Source organism: Musca vetustissima, unplaced genomic scaffold (genome assembly GCF_032173495.1).
Source record: "Musca vetustissima isolate MV318-11 ecotype Yass unplaced genomic scaffold, APGP_CSIRO_Mvet_v1 utg6369, whole genome shotgun sequence".
In the NCBI taxonomy this organism is placed as follows: domain Eukaryota; kingdom Metazoa; phylum Arthropoda; class Insecta; order Diptera; family Muscidae; genus Musca; species Musca vetustissima.
This window is the reverse complement of record NW_026889093.1, coordinates 481,690-488,773: the sequence shown is the minus strand read 5'-3', so window position 1 is coordinate 488,773 and position 7,084 is coordinate 481,690.

Here is a 7,084-nt window from a genome sequence, read left to right as displayed (position 1 = left end):
TTTCAACCGAATTGGTTGAAATTTGGTAGTTTGAGTTCGCATTGCATACTTCATATCCGTAGAAAATCTTATTAATATTGGCCCAAGATTCCGGGTAGCCCCCATATAGCGATACCTCCGAAAATTCGGTATTTGAGAGATTTTGGCACATTTTTCAGCCGAATTGGCTGTAATTTGGTATTTAGGGTTCCCATTGTATAACAAAATTTCGTACCAAAAATTGTTAATATTGACCGAAGTTTCAGGCTGACCACCATATAAAGGTACCCCATAATATTCGGTATTTTGGGTCACATTTTTCAACCGAATTGGCTGCAATTTCGTATTTTGGGTTCTTATTGCAAAAATTATTAATATTGACCGAAGTTTCCATGTAGCTCCCATATAAAGGTACCCCCGAATATTCGGTACTTTGGAGATTTTGGACACGTTTCTGCTGAATCGACTTGGCTATAATTTGGTATTTTGTATTCTTAGTGGATGTCAAATCACACTACCAAAAATTATTAATTTTAACAAAAGTATCAGGGTAGCCCTCATATGATGATACCGCTAAATATTCGGTATTTTTATGATTTTGGATTGGGTCACGTTTCTCAACCGGATTGGATGTAATTTGGTATTTAGAGTTCTCATTGCATAGCACATCTCCCTACAAAAAATATTATTATCGATTCAAGTTTTAGGGTAGCCCCATATAACGGTGTCAAATCTCGCTACCAAAACTTATTAATGTTGACCCAAGTTTCAGGGTAGCTTTCATATTAGGATACCCCTAATAATTCAGTGTTTTTTGTGAGTTTGGATAGCGTCACGTTTCTCAATCGAATTGGCTGTAATTTGGTATGTGTGGTTCACTTTCTGTAGCACATCTCCCTACAAAAAAATATTATTATTGACCCAAGTTTCAGGGTAGCCCCCATATAACAGTACCCCACAATATTGGGTATTTTAGAGATTTTGGGCATGTTTCTCAATCAAATTAGCTGTAATTTGGTATTTTTCTATTCTCATTGGTATCGATTCTCATCAGTATCGATTCCCGTTTTGCTATAGCCCCATATAACGGTTAACTCACTATTAGGTATTTTGAGAATTTAAATCATCTTTAAATCATGAGTTTTCTCTATGAGCCCCCGTTGATTTTAGATACTTTGAATGTCATCCTCATGGTGGAGGATATAAAAAGTTTGGCATGGCCGAAGTTAACATTGTTTATATTTGTTATATAGTATTCTAGTGTATTATTTTTATAGTAGAATATGACGAACTTTCATGTCCTATGTCCTTACTGCTTTCTCGAAATAATTTATCAAATCGCACTACATTTTTTTTTCTCTCATTACCATTTGATTTCATCTGGAAGTTTTGGAAGGTTCCATACGTGATAAATTCAGTACCCAATTATATATTAATGTTCGATTATTTAAAGACAAGATAATAAATAATCTTTCTACTTAAAAAAATCCCCCAAACCGCAATAAATGTCTGCATATCTTTAAAGATGCCCTCATAAATACCTAGTTAACCACCACGAAATTATGTCATTATCTGGCAAATAAATTAAGTAATCATCGATAGATTCACACAAAATAAAATAAAAAACTAAAAATAGATAAACATGGTATGTGGTTTTATTTGATTTGAAATATAGTCCTACACACACCCTCTTTAATAGAGCTATAAAAACCCCAACTAGCAATCCCAAATTCAATGCCGCATTGATCAGATTAAATCATAGATAAAATTTAAACATGTGGTGGTGGTCCGTGTAATTGGCTATAAAAAATGGTTACCTTCGAGCTCTACTCTGGAACGCACCAACATAAATATGTATTGCCAAATATAATAATAAATATTTGTTTTCTCACATAACTCTTTTACGCACATTTGGCTAAATTTTGCCAAAAAAAAAATGCCAAAATGAAATTTTAAATCATACATCAAACTAAAAATATTTAATCATTTACATTTACTTAAATAGATGTTGTATTTCAAACAAACAAAAACAAAACGTACACATTAAAAATAATCTCTTCGGCCATTTAACGCCAGCAACAGCTCTTTCATTTTTTATTGGCAACAACATTAACCATTTAGTGAGGAAAACATAAAAACATAAAAAAACATAAAACATAAAAAAGCAGAAGCCTAAACCACAATTATAAGCAGATGTATCTGTTAGCGGCCGTAACAATTTGTAATGCAAAATAGGGAGAAATGTGATGGCTTTCAGTATGGCAGAAACGAATTTCAGGTACCCTTCAACAGGTTTTTTTTTATAAATTTTAGAAAATGTATGGAAGCGGTAGAACTTTCGAAACCCTACACTTCGTTGGGTGCCATTTCATCTCTGTGGAATTTTAGAAAAAATCTTGCTCTTTATTAAAAACCCAATTTTCATAAAATTCGTCTAAAATTCTTCTAGAATTAGATTAATAATTTCCAGCATAAGTTGGGCGCCATATCGCCCTTGTAAAATTAAAAAAAAAAGTTTTTTATTTAAAACTCCACTTCCCATAAAATTCGAATAAAAATATTATGAGTCCATAATTTTTTTATTTCTAGTAAATATTACAGACCCTTGTTGGGCGCCATTTGTTTCTTATTTGAAATGATCAAAAAATCGGAATTTTATATTTATTAATTGTGATTGATTACAAATTATACTGGAGAAACGAACGAATATACAGATCAAATTAGGTACAATTATTTTCTTATATCCGTAGGATGTCTACGGAATGCCGATTCATGTTTTTTTATTTCCACGCGTTACAAATTTAATCACAAACTAATTCTACCACTATTTTTCCATGGAATATGTAGTATGCCTATGTACACATACCAATTATATAACACTTCTTCGTTTTCGCTTATCAACCAAAACGCAAATTCAAAAAGAATGCCGCTGATTTTTTTCAGTAGAAATTAACAACAACACCCGCAAAATAATTAATGAAATAACAGCAGCAACAACAACAACTGAAACAAAGATACAAATTGTTTGCCAGGAATAATGAAATGTCTGCTAGTTTTTTGTTGGTGCAATTTTTTGTGTGGATCGTATCATTCGTTCGGGAACAAACGTGATCTTAATTAAAGGCAAACAGTTTCTTTTATTTTCTTCTGTTTGGGTTTTTGTTTTCAGCAAAGAGAGACAATTTGCCATACAAATCTGTTAACTGTAGTTTATTTTTCTGGTGGTTAGTTGAAGTTTTTTTTTTCGTTCGAAATTTCTTTATCTTCAATTGGGGAAAAAATTGAAACTGGGGTGTTCGTTCAATTGCCGGAGTTACACATATCAGCAGCACCACGAAACAACAGTAACATTTATTTGTCTTGATCGTATGTAAATTTTTTGGTATTTTATGTTAACATAAAATATACGTGAGCAATGTAGATGGAGAATTAGGGGTATTCATGGTATCATAAAAGTCAAATTTTAATATTGATAGAGATTTAAGGTGAAAATTTCCTTTAGAGAGTACAGAAAGATATATCAATGGCTGTCAGTTGAAATATTCAGTCAAAAGATGAAATATTTGGTAAAAAACAGAGAATTTACTAAGACAAAGGATTGAGACATCGTTGAACGGGTGATTATCTATGCGAAATTTGAGGTCATTTTTAATAATTTTAGTACAGAGATGTGCTATAAAATCAGAACCCAAAAAACCAAATTAAGCCCATTTTTTGAAAAATCGGTTCCAAATCTCCGGGTACCGTTATATGGGGGCTACCCTGAAACTTGGGTCAATATTAATAATATTTGGTAAGGAGAATGAGAATACAAAAAAACTTAGGCCAATATTCAAAACTTTTGCTTCGGATATGTGTTATACAATGAGGACCCAAAATACGAAATTACAATCAACTAGCTTGAAAAAGAGCCCAAATCCACAAAATACCGAATATTGGGGGATACCTTTATAAAATTAAAATATATATACTTTGTGGGGTCTCCGGTGAATATTTCGAGGTGTTGCGAACGGAATGACAAATTTAATATACACTCCACATTATGGCGAATTATCTAGTTACTGTATCGGTCATAGAAGAACCGTGTCATTCACTTAGTGCAATTGTTCATTGGTACACATCAGTTCAGGATTGGAGCAAACGGAATCCTTTTTTTAAAAAAAGGGTGAACGAAGTAGACGGACATAGTTCCAATTGTTTTAACTAGTTCGTTACGATAGGATTCTATGTACGAAGCTGAAATTCTACCCTCTACGTTCAATTCCCACTCTAAATACTCTGTTATTCAAAATTTCATATACGTAATACTGCAGACCCTCGTTGGGCGCCATTTAACAGTTGTGTTATTTAATATTTAATATAAATCATAATATTCAACGAGTGTATTCCAAGTCACTAGTCACATATAATTCTGCTAAACTCTGCAATAAAAGCCTACATTTTATTCCAGGGACTTTAATTTGTTGATATTAATGTGAAATTAAAAAAAAAAGTTGGTTCTTGTTTCATAAAATTCACTTCCCATGAAATTAGACTTGAAGTCAGAGCTTTAATATAACCAATCATTTTTTTTTAGTAAGGGCCGTGCAAGTATTACGTAGGCACTATAGGGGGGATCAATTTTGCTTATTTTGGTTTAAGAGCTATGCTTTCTTTTGATGACAAGGGGGAGGAGGGATAAATAATCTGATTACGTAATACTTGAACGGGCCCTTATAAAATAAAAAAAGTTTCTTTATTCAAAACCCCACTTCCCATAAAATTCGACCTATTACTGTGAAAATTAGTAGAACAATCAGTTCTGTACAAAACACCATAACCCAAATAATTAACCAAAAATTAAGGCAATATCAAGTATTTGAAATAATACAAATCTTTGTTGGCGCCATTTTTGTTGTAAGATTTTATAAAAAAAAATTCTTTTCGAAATCCCATATTTTGCTATTCTACTCTTCTAAAATTCAATACAAATTCAAAGTTTTACATCCAAAAACCCATGTTCCATATATCAATAATTTTGGATGTCCAGAAATTTATGTCCAGGAATTTCTAGGCGTTTGTTGGGCCTTATCGTACTACAGAATCCACTCTTCTATAAAATCCGAATGTGGTAAGCCTATATTGGCTTCTTCAGCGGTTGTGGTATAATTTTCAACGCCAGTTGTACGCAGATGGAACCTTCCATGATGCAATGCAATTATTTTATATTTCTAAACCTGAATACCCCTACTGCCTGCCCCATACACTTTCAATTGAATTGCTCGAAATAAAAAGAAAAAAAACTTTGTTGGTACGTAAGCATAAAACTCGTGTTTGTTATTTATTGGGTGTATGGATTACAACCATATACAAATATCTATACGACTTGGCGAACAACAATTGCGGAATTAATTAAACATTTCACTTGCAACAATCGATTTGCCTCCCCTTTGTTTCAATTTTATTTTATTTTTGTTTGTTTTGCAATGAGGAATATATTGTGTTGGTTCGTGGTTTTTTAATTTAAAATTTCCAAAAGGAATTTATCTGATTTCACACAATTTTTTTTGTAATATACTGGTAATGTATATTTGCAACTGATTTTTTTTTTTTTTTTTTTTTTGAAAGAGGCGAAGAAATTTACATGACGACTTAAGGGTGTTGTCTGTTGAAATACGTAGAATGACGAAGAATGTCACATTTAAATTGTTTAAAAAAAACCTCTCGATCGATTTGTAAAAAGAAGCTCCTATTTCCGGTTCCGTTTGACGTTTATTGACTGACAAATCTCATATTGGGCCCCATAACTATACAAAGAAGCATTTTCCAACTTGTCTAGCAAATGGTCAACATTGGGCGCCATTTTGATTTTTTATTTACAGACTCGTATTCTTTATTGTTTAAAAAAAAAACTATAGCTTTAAAATCTTTCCTCTCCCGATCGATTTGTAAAAAGAAGCTCCTATTTCCTGTTTGGTTTGACATTTATTGACTGACAAAGCTTAACTATACAAAAAAGCATTTTCCAACTTGTCTGCAAATTTATTTTAGCCTCCTATGAATTCTTAAACGCAGAGTGAAATGGTCAACATTGGGCGCCATTTTGTTTTTTTTTATTTACAGATTATTCTTCATTAATTTGATTTTGTAAAAGTAGTCTTATTCTTATTCAAAACGCTTGTATTTTTATACTCTTCATTCTTTATTCTCTCTCCCGAACCACAAAAAATTTGTGAAGCCCAACGTCGGGCGCCATATATAAATATCAACAGTTTGAACCCTTTTTACGTTGAACAATCATCATAAATCCTCTTATGATATATTTTAATGAATACCTACTGAATTTTATTATACAAAGATATTTCTCTTTTGGTTTTTAAAATTCCATTGCATGTGAACCCCCCATTAAAGTTCAACAAATGAATGCCAGAATGGCGACAAAGTTTTAAATCATTCTAAATGGATCACTTAACTGTCAATGACTTTTCTGATACTGAGATTTCATTGTTGACAATGACAACACTTCAAACGTCAATGTATATTGTCTGTTGCTGGCAATATTCAGCGCTGGCGCTGATGTTCATTGTGCTGTGGCAACAGAAAAGCGCCATTCAAACCCATTTGAGTAAAAGATTAACTTTTTAATTTAAAATTTCCAAAAGGAATTTATCTGATTTCACACATTTTTTTTGTAATATACTGGCAATGTATATTTGCAACTGATTTTTTTTTTTTTTTTTTTTTGAAAGAGGCGAAGAAATTTACATGACGACTTAAGGGTGTTGTCTGTTGAAATACGTAGAATGACGAAGAATGTCACATTTAAATTGTTTAAAAAAAACCTCTCGATCGATTTGTAAAAAGAAGCTCCTATTTCCGGTTCCGTTTGACGTTTATTGACTGACAAATCTCATATTGGGCCCCATAACTATACAAAGAAGCATTTTCCAACTTGTCTAGCAAATGGTCAACATTGGGCGCCATTTTGATTTTTTATTTACAGACTCGTATTCTTTATTGTTTAAAAAAAAAACTATAGCTTTAAAATCTTTCCTCTCCCGATCGATTTGTAAAAAGAAGCTCCTATTTCCTGTTTGGTTTGACATTTATTGACTGACAAAGCTTA